Source organism: Myotis brandtii, unplaced genomic scaffold (genome assembly GCF_000412655.1).
Source record: "Myotis brandtii unplaced genomic scaffold, ASM41265v1 scaffold115, whole genome shotgun sequence".
NCBI classification, from domain to species: Eukaryota; Metazoa; Chordata; class Mammalia; order Chiroptera; family Vespertilionidae; genus Myotis; species Myotis brandtii.
The window spans coordinates 20,319,898-20,330,795 of NW_005353967.1; positions in this window are offsets into that span (position 1 = coordinate 20,319,898).

The following is a 10,898-nucleotide window of genomic DNA, read 5'->3' on the forward strand; positions in this document are numbered from 1 at the left end:
TTCTTGTGTGAATATTTATTTTAGTGCCTCAATGCTACTAAACAGAAAATCCAGAAAATAGTATGAATGTCTTCCTTTTTAAGTAATAGTTAGTGTCATTTACCACTGGTGCATCTGCAGCCTTGCAAGGAGATCCTCCATGCTGTCCCGAATCACCAAAAGCAGAGCTTAGTGCCGGGGCATCCTTGCACGTCCCGGAATTCGTCTGTACCATGAAGTCAGGTAGCTAGTGTTCAAGGTTAGCTCCCTAAGAAGCAGACATTCCTCTGCTACCCACTATGTATGCCCGTTCTGTAGGACTCGGCAGCTACCCAGGTCCTGATTCTCAGTCAAGTTCAGCCTCAATGCTAGAATCCTGTCAATTGACACAGTTCTTGAGGCCCATCTGCCTCAGGGGCCCACCTTGTCTGTGAGTGAAACTGAAGCTCAGAGAATCGATGAGAAGCTCAGAGTGAGCCAGTGGCAGAACCTCAACAAGAATTCAAGTCTTCCAACCTCAGCTCATGTTGACATAGCATTTATTTTTATGAAAAACAAATATTATAGTTTGGGTCTTGTTGTCACTTTTCTTCTGGTGATGTGAATGGTATATTGGATTTTATCTGAGACTAGAGGCCTGGTGCACGGATTTATGCACTGGTGGGGTCCCTTGGCCTGGCCTGTACCCTCTCTATCCAGGACACCTTGGGGGATGTCAGAGAGCCGGTTTCAGGGCCAAAGAGGGACCACGGGAGGGACCATGGGAGGGCTCCAGGGCATGTCCAGCCTGTCTCGCCCAGTCCCAATCGGCCGGACCCCAGCAGCAAGCTAACCTATGAGTCGGAGTGTCTGCCCCCTGGTGGTCAGTGTGCATCATAGCAACTGGTGGAACAGTTGGATGAACGGTCAGACACTTAGCATATTAGGCTTTTATTATATAGGAATTATCAGTACTGATTATTCATAGTCTTCTCAAATAATAACTACTTAGTTTTATTTTAAGGGTGAAGAAAGCAATAGATGCTCCTGTAAAAAAAGAAATTGAAAGACCCTGATTTGTATATTTGGGGTAAAATCTTAGGACAAATTGGGCCTAGGTCCAGAATAAATGTGGACCATTCCTATCAGAGCATAAGAGCATAAAAATGTTTATTATATCACATCAATGTTAACAAAAATCAGCTTGATAGACTTTTCAAAGAAGAAACTAAAGATAATCTCAGGCTGTGCTCATAGTAATATAGTCTTTCTGAAAGATGATTAGCTTGTTTACATACCACGTTAACATAAAAGATTTTTTAAACCAGTGAGCATCTTTTAATTAAAATCTGTGCTTTAAATAAAGACATAAAATCAGTTCCAGCAGTGAAAAATTAAGGCAAATGTCTCCATCTAAGGTAGGGCTGCCAGATAAATACAAGATGCCCAGGTTAATTTGAATTTCATATGAATAACAGATGATTTTTTTTTCATATAAGTAAAAAACAAAAATCTAACTCAGCTTCCTGTATTTTTACTTCCTAAATATGGCAACTATAATCTAAGGGGGCAAATTTTGTTTCCAAATACTGCTCCTGAATAAAATCCAAAGTACATGATAGACAAGTAATTTGGAAAATAATTTTATATCTCACTGAAACAGGGTTCCTTGACATCAGCACAATTGACATTTGGGGCCAGATAATTCTTTTTTTTTAATATAGTTTTTTTATTTCAGAGAGGAAGGGAGAAGGAGAGAGAGACAGAAACACCAATGATGAGAGAGAATCATGGATCAGCTGCCTCCTGCATGCCCCTCACTGGGGATCGATCCTGCAACCTGGGCATATGCCCTGACTGGAAATCAAATCGTGACCTCTTGGTTCATAGGTCAATGCTCAACCACTGAGCCACACCGGCTGGGCAGGGGCCAGATAATTCTTTGTTGTGAGGCTATTCTATGTATTGCAGGATGTTCAGCAGCATTCCTGGCCTCTACTAAGTAGATGCCAGTAGCATCCCTCAGTTGTAACAACCAGAAATATCTGCAGACATTGCCATGACACTCCTGGATGGGGGAGGGGTGTGTGTGTGTGGGGGGAATTAACCCTGTTTGAGGACCACTGTTCTGAGGGAGGAAACTTAAGTAAGTGTGATACATGTATTTTAATAGAAAACTAGCCTGTCCTGGACTTGAAGACAGAAGAGAAAGCCATACTCTGGTTTCTTTCTTCCTTTCTTTTTTCTTTCTTTCTTTCTTTCTTTCTTTCTTTCTTTCTTTCTTTCTTTCTTTCTTTCTATTATTTTTTAATCCTCACCTGAGGATATTTTTCCATTGATTTTTAGAGAGAGTGGAAGAGAAAGGGAAAGACAGAGAGAAATATTAATATGGGAGAAACACATCAATTGGTTGCCTCCTGTACGCGTCCCATCTAGGGCCTGGGCCGGGGAGGATCCTCCAACTGAGGTACTTGCCCTTGACCAGAATCAAACCTGCAGTCCGACACTCTGTCCACTGAGCTAACTGGCTAGGGCTCTGGTTTCATTTTACAGCACCTTGGGAGAGACACCAACGAGAACTGATGGGAAGTGGTTGAGAGGTTGCAAAGCTGGCGGATGTGGGATTGCTTTGCAATCTGAGGCACTGTAGAGAAGGTCCTGCTTCTCAAGGGCTTTGAGAGGAAAAGGCCGTAGGAAGTACTTGTGAGAAGGCTCAGATTCCCAGCATAGTCTCATCCAGGCTCTGAAAGAACAGTTAGTACAGAGTCTGCTGATTTCTGGAAAAGGAGTGTTTTATTTGGATAGCAATAAGTGAAATTCCAACCTAGACCACCTAGCTGAATAATCATGCGTGTGTGTCCAAAACAAACAAATTGCCAAGAGATGTGTAGAGAACCAGAGTGGGAAACTGTTTATGACATGATTTTCAGAAAACAATTTGACAGGGAATTTTGCTAAGGTGCTGTTGCTTTTATTTTCCCCAAGAAAACATATGAATTTAGTTTGCTGTCTAAACCAAAAAGGTAATGTGGTTATGCATATTATAGAGAAGTTTTTAAAGCATAAACCTTTCAAGTCCTTGTGACTCTAATTACTGTTCTTTGGTTGTATATAGAGAGTCACTAATCATTCCTTCCTGCAAGGAATTTTCAGTTCTAATCCTATTTTCCACTCAAATTCTGCATGGTTGCCAGATTGGAGTGAAAAATCAAATCCACTTCCAGTGAAGCGAGACTCAAAAGAACAGTAGTTCAAAGAAAATTCCAAAGAAAATGCATGAACTTCTTATTCTGCCTTTATTAGTTTTAAATCTACAACTTCATATTTTGTGAGGATAATGCAAAAAAATTTTTTCATTGAGTCATTCTAATTTTTCCTCCTGCATGCCCTCTACTGGGGATTGAGCCCTCAACCCAGGCAGGTGTCTTGACCAGGAATCGAACCAGTGACCTCTTGGTTCATGGGTCAGTGCTTAACCACTGAGCAACACTAGCCAGGCTAATTGAGTCATTCTAACTAAATGTAAGAGATGTATTCCTATTATGCCAAGGCAATCCTGCTGTAAGGGTGAAGAAACTCAGTTCTTGTCCTCAGTTCTTTCTTTAGACAAACAAAATAAATGATGCCTAAAGATGCAGCAAAGACCAATTGCCCTTAAGATAAAATCCAGAATCCTTACAGCAGTCTACAAGGTTCTAAATTATCTGACAGGAATAGATCATTTTCCACAACTCCTAGGGCAAGCTCCTCTAATATACAGACCCCAAAATAGAATAGCTCAAATAAAACAAATTTGACTAATTTCTCTCATAACAGATTAGAAGTATGCAGATGGTCAGTGGTCCAGGATTCATGGGGAGCTTGATCCATGAAGTCATCCACTGACCCAAGTAAAGAGTGTCCCAAAATTCACGCAAGAAGTAATTTTGATAGAAAACACAGGTTTATAATTAAAAATTGTAAATTTTTTATTGATTCATAAAGTATACAGTATAGGGTTATGTATGGAATAAGCACATCAGGTAAATGGCCTCCACAGCTTTGCTGGCACATACGCAAAGCCGTGGTCTTCATTGGTCTTCATTGTCCCTGCTCCTGGGCCATAATTGGTACTTGGTAATGCTTATCAAATTGAAGGGATTGAAATCAAAGGGCAACAGATATTAGAATCTGATTCAATAAACCAAGTAAAATTAGGCTTTTATTTTTTTGTTGTTGTTGTTAATGCTCACACAAAATTCAAATCTTGCGTGAATTTTGGGACACCCTTTACTTTCTATCTTGTTGCTCTGCAGTCATTCTCCTTATCCATATGTTCAAAGCTGGCTCACCACCACCCTCCTTGTGTTCCAACCTGTAGAAAGGTAAGCAGAGAGGTGGGCAAATGGCTTTCTTTTAAAGATGTGTTACAGGGTGAGTTTCCTAGGAAACAGACTCTGTGGTGTGTATTAGTGTGTAGGAGGTTCCTTAGGGAGTACTCCTGAGATCAACACCTGTAGGGGTTGGAGAAGAAGGGGGAGGAAGCCTAACTGGGCAGAGGGAGAAGTTAAGCCACAGGATAGTCTTAAGGTCTCAACTGACCTTTTGGGGAACACTGATGAAGACATGGCCCTTAGAGTTGAGATTTGAATTTGGGCCTTTGTGTCCCTTGACCAGCCTCAAGCTACTCCAGGAAGGGGGCATGGCCTTGGATGAGTCAGCTCTTTTCAGCTGAGGCAATTCCCGAAGATGGCTGTCAGCTAATAACCTTCCAGGTGGCTAGGTGGCAGCACAACACAGCAGCTATGAAAAGATATAACCTGGAAGTTGCAGAAACCCATTCAACTTACATCTCATTATCCAGAACTCCTAGGGCGGCCACCATAGCTGCCAAGTCGGCTGGGAAATACAGTCCCCGGATGGAGGCAATATGCTCAGCTATGAAGGGGAAGGAAGGGGAGAGTGGACATTGGGGAACAATTGCAAGAGGGAAGGAAAATCATTGCTTCAGTTTATTCCGTTTATTGACTATTTTAAATCAAAAACTATTTTATCGAAGAAGCTACCCACAAAGCCCAGAGGCAGAAAGAGAGCTAAAAATGGGACAAGAACTGAGAGGTGATGTCTTGAGTAATGATGACTACACCAAACTTAGATTTTGCGAATGAGCCATCACAGATTCCCCAGAGCTCTGTACGAAGGGGTTCCTGTTCCCTGCAACCCCAAGTCATGAGGAGAACTAAATGAAGCAATATCTGACTTTGAGCTCTATTTCTATTTCTACCTCTGGAATTAGATGCTTCTCTAAGACCTTCTACATATCAGAGCAAGTCACTTAATGTAGAATATAAAAGGCACTGAAATGTGATTCTGCTTCTATAAAGAAAACAGTAATTTTATTGACCGAAATCAGACACAAATCAGATAGCACTAATACCAATTTATTACTTTCTATTAGTGGTACTTGGGTATTTGACATAATAATGATGTGTGGAAAGAAAGGAAACTAAGAAAAGCTTAAATGCCTGCTTCCCCTCTTTCTAAACAAAACAGCTGGACAAGTTCCTGCCAGTGACTGGACCAGGGATTGGAACCTTTTATGAAAAGCGCCATCTATAGGCTAAGCACAAGGAGATCAGCAGCCTCTGAAGAAGCCTGGTAATAAAACTCTTACCCATAGCAGCACTGTATTAAGTAGCATGGGACTAAACTGATTCTCTCATGAAGCTGGAATATGACAGAGAGAGGAGCCAGTGTGCAGGAACAGGAAATCATAGTAAAACTGTAGAGACAAAGAACTGAGGGAGATGAGCGACCAATTTCTGACTTCTACAATGGCCAATGGGCTCCTGAAAGTGCTTTGTTTTCTTCTTTGAGGGCAAATTCCAACCACAGGTTGAAGCTAAGATGCTTATGAAGCCCCAGGGCTTCTTACTGAGACAGCCCCCCACTCCCCAAGGCTGTAGATTCCTGTGCTTCTCTTGCCCCAGCATCCTGACCTCCAGCATCCATCACTTGAAGCTATCTGGGTGACTCCACAACTAATAACTTAAACATGCCTAGTGAGAAAGTCTCCATCCCCACCCACAGTATGGTGAAACTAAGACCCAAGTTTACAGCTTAGGAAACTTCATTCCTACTGAAGTTGTGGTGTTAATATCTTCAGATTAAAAGGTATCTTTAGGAAATCTCTAGTCAGTCTTTCCACTGGAACCTCATACTAGACTCTCCTACACAGCACTCGACTCTGCCAAAGATCCTCTCTCCTCTTCCCTCTGCCTCGTCCCCCTCCTCCCACCACACCAGTGCTGGCATCCATGGGACTCCTTAGCTGCACATGAAGGGGCCTACGTGGAGTCCTATCTCTGTCCACCTCTGGGATTTAGCCATAGCCAAGCACATGGGATAGGTAAGAGTAAGAATTCCACAGGTCTGGGTTTAAATCTTAGCAGTGTGGTCTTGGAAAAGTCATGTATCCGCCCCAAGCCTCCAACTCCTCATTTGTAAAATAGAAACATAATAAAAAGTATGGACTTTGGTAAGAATTAAGTGAGGTAAAATTAGCTCTTGGCACAGGGCCTAGAATGTAGTAGGTACCCAATAAATGACAGCCGTAGCAATAGCTACCCCATAAATAAGCCTATTTGGAGGAAATTTACCCTAAGGTAAGATGAATGTGAACTTGACCCAGTAATAAAACTTCACAAGTAGAAATTCTGAATATAGATTGGTGCCCAGCTCTTAGCTCTGTCTCCTGGCCCAGCTTCCCAATAATTCATTGTCAAACCCCCTATAGAGGTGGGGTTATACTAGTAAGTAAATTATGAACAGAGCTGTTTCATTAAAAACTCATTGAAGCTTTTGGGTGTTATAAGGCAGGGTTGCTTTGGCACCACCACAACTTCCTAAAATATATATACACCACCTAACCAGGAAAGAGTCAGTCTATCAAACTGCACTTCAAAATGCTGCACAGCTTTGGAATCTCACAGGATCCAAAGCATCAGAGGGTACTCAGCAGATTGGCACTAGTATCCAGCAGACATGATTATGGTCCCCAGCTGATGGGACAACAGTACCTAGTAGACATGAGTATGGTTCCCAACAGATAAAATAATGATCTCCAACAGACATGACTGCAGTCCCCAACAGGCATGACAGTGATTCCTAGCAGAAGTGGTGGTATTTCCAGAAAGAGCGGAAGAGTGCTCTCTGGATATAGCAGGACTCTTGGAAGCAGCAACCAGCTCAGGCTGATTGAGACCAAGAGCGGTGCTGGAGCCCAGGGGTGTGGTGCTGGCCAATGGTTGGGAGAAGAGTGGAAGAAAATGGGGTGGCTGCCCATATTTATTTATGAACATGTGCAGATTATAGCCCACGGTCCAATTTGGGGTATGAGTGTAGTGGAGGAGACTGTGAATTGAAGCAAAGTGAGGAAAACAGGCAGGGAGCTATGGAGTGCTCTTCTGTTGTCCGGGATCCTCATAAGAGTCAAATGAAGACCTTCATTTACAGCCCAGTATTTCAGTGAGGAAGTAGAAAGAGCACTGGTCTTTCCTCCCAGTCTGCTGCTGACTGTCTGGGGGAAGTTAATGAACACCTGTGAACCTCAGCTTATCCATGTATAGAAAGGAGGGAAGAGGTTGTGCTCATAACTGAGAGGCCCTTTCTTTGATGATTTTATTCCATCACTTCCAGATTCAGATAAAACCAAGAGCTTCCTCACACTCCTTCCCTGTTGAAATGAGTAACTCCAAAGAACTTGGAAATGTTAGCATTCCGGTAAGTCATCTTTTAAGGGACACTTTACATCCTTTAAAATAAGTAACATTCAATACTCAACCTTAGAACATTATCTTAATTTAGATGAGAAAAGATGAAGCAAGGAAAAGGTGTTACCCTATCATGGTTTTATTTTTGGCATTAAAACAAAGCTCCAATAGGAGATGGGAAAGTTTTGTTTCTTTAGTACTGAGTTGGTGGCAGCATAAGCTAAGTAGGAGTTGACTGTCTCAGGTGTGGACTTCTCCTAAGTGACCCAAGTATCAAGTGCAGCCTAGATGAAGGACGCTCAGGGGCTTGCATGGCCTGGTCACAAGCGAGACCTTCTGTGAAGGTCTACAAGTCCCTGGGGAGATAGGAGGACATATTCTAAAGGGCTGAAGCTTGCCTCACTGTTGCGGGTGGGAGTGAGATAATCAGTAATCTCCCCCACCACCGCTGCCTCCTGCATGTCCCCTACTGGGGATCAAGCCTGAAACCCAGGAATGTGCCCTGACCGGGAAATCTAACTGTGACCTCCTGGTTCATAGGTCGATGCTCATCCACTGAGCCACACCAGCCAGGCCATCATGTGTTTTATTGAAACCACATCATTCACATCATTAGTAAAATGAGTGCTGATTGTTGACACTCATGGAGCAGGTCCCCGGGAGGCCAGGTGTCACAGGGAAGACTGGCAGATGGTTCCTTTTCATGGTGAAAGCACCAGAGAACAGGCTGGGGATTCAGTCTCAGAGCTGAAACTCTTCTCCTGTCAGTGTGTGAGGGAGGCTGAGGAATCATCAGCAGACTAACACTATTGTCATTAAAAGGTTTCTCTTTCGAGATGGACATCAGCAGCAGCAAGTCCTAGACCAGTGGTTCTCAACCTTCCTAATGCCGCAACCCTTTAATACAGTTCTTCATGTTGTGGTGACCCCCAACCATAAAATTATTTTCGTTGCTACTTCATAATTGTAATTTTGCTACTGTTATGAATCATAATGTAAATATCTGATATGCAGGGTGTATTTTCATTGTTACAAATTGAACATAATTAAAGCATAGTGATTAATCACAAAAACAATATGTAATTATATATGTGTTTTCCGATGGTCTTAGGCGACCCCTGTGAAAGGGTCGTTCGACCCCCAAAGGGGTCGCAACCCACAGGTTGAGAACCGCTGTCCTAGACAAACTACAAGGAAGCCAATCTAATTGAAAGTTGCTCAGCAAGCAACAAGGCTGATGTTTAATTGGATCTACTTATAATTACCTGATGCATCCATTTGTACCATGTGGCCTGTCTTCCTCTTGGACCAGAAGGGTTGTGTGTGGGGCCAGGACAACCTTTCTCTGGACAGTGCTCGCATGTCCACCGCCAGCTTTTGCCTCACTGACTCTATCCATGCCACCATTCCCAAACATCAGTGTGTGACCAATTCCCTTTCTGACGGAGACAGTCTTTCCTTAGATGTGTTAAAACCTTTCATGAGGACAGGTTAAAGTCAAGTCTCTGCATTGCATGAGAGGAGACTGCATACTGGGTTACCCATTACGTGTGCTCAGCTGGCAAAAGGCTATTTCCTTCCATAGCCTAATTCTCAGGGTCACCCCATTGTTGCCTTCCTCCTATGTAACACCTACACTGTAGTCTTAAAATGTCACTTTGTTTTATTTCATTTCATTTTTATTTTCTATGTTCTTTAGAATGTCTCCACTGATTTTTTGAGTGGGATTGCTCTGGAAAAGGTTGTTATATTTAGCATAAGTTGAATCAAGTGAGATGACAAAGTCAACTGCCATAATCAGCTTTAATGCATCAAAGGAGAGCAGATTCTGTCCCCATTTCAATTTCAATTTCAGAGACAAAACTGTGTCCATAAATGATGAGCAAATATACTTGCATTATTACTACTAGCTCTAAAAGTTGGTCAGTAAAGTATTACAACATGAGGTAATAAGTTTTCATTTTTCTTTTTCATAATAGATTTTGCTTGTCTTGTTAGAGGCTTGCACTAGCAACTGCTGAAAACCCACAAACATGGACAAATTGCTTTTAATTCCAACCTTGGATGAACTGATTCAAATAGGATGGATTAATCTATTCCACACTCTCTGTGCTGCTGCTAATGAAGAAGACTAAAGAGCAAATGAAATACTCTCACCTTTTCTTTTGTATTGTTGTTGGGCTTGGGACGCTCCAGACCAAGCTACTCTATGAGGTTGTGACACTTCCCTTAACACAAGCCTCCACTTCACAACCAGGGGAAACCTTTCCCCTAGATAGCTGAATAGGTTACCATCAGTTTCCTCAGTTGCATGAGCTCCACCTCAGTTGATAAACAGGAATATTTATAAAGAAAAATAGAGAAATAAAGGAAAAGTAAGCAAACATTATCTATTGTGCAACAAGCAAATCTCAGAATCATAGCATTCCATGATACCTCACAGCCCGTGACTACAATAGAATAATTATTCCCCAGTGTCAATGGCAGGTTATTTTTATTCCGGGACCTTATTTGGCCTGAACCAGCCCCCCAAATTCTCTATTTTTCTGATCTGTATGTTGGCCAATGTATCTAGCTGGACCTGTATACAAAGAGTTACCCAGGAGTGAGATTTCTCTGTGTTTATATATAGTAACACAGCTTCTCCCCTGATTTGGAAGCTCAATTTTTGCCCTAGGTTACCACGGGAGCCAAGAGCACTAATTCTGCTTGCAGTCAGGGTACTTAAAATTTCCTCTAAGCCAGTGGTTCTCAACCTGTGGGTCGCGACCCCTTTGGGGGTCGACTGACCCTTTCACAGGGGTCGCCTAAGACCATCGGAAAACACATATATAATTATATATTGTTTTTGTGATTAATCACTATGCTTTAATTATGTTCAATTTGTAACAATGAAATTGGGGGTCACCACAACATGAGGAACTGTATTAAAGGGTTGCGGCATTAGGAAGGTTGAGAACCACTGCTAAGCCCTGCTGTCCTTCTTTTTTTTAACAAGAGGGTTTGGTGCCCCCTTTCTCAGAGAACACACTCTAATTGTTCAAAGATTGTCACGGCAACCTACTGCTTCCCCACTCCTCTCATTTAGGCCCTGGGTAATATATTTTTAAAAAGTCAATTACAGATAGTAGTATCTGAATGAGAGAGAGAGAGAGAGAGAGAGAGAGAGAGAGAGAGAGAGGAGAAAGA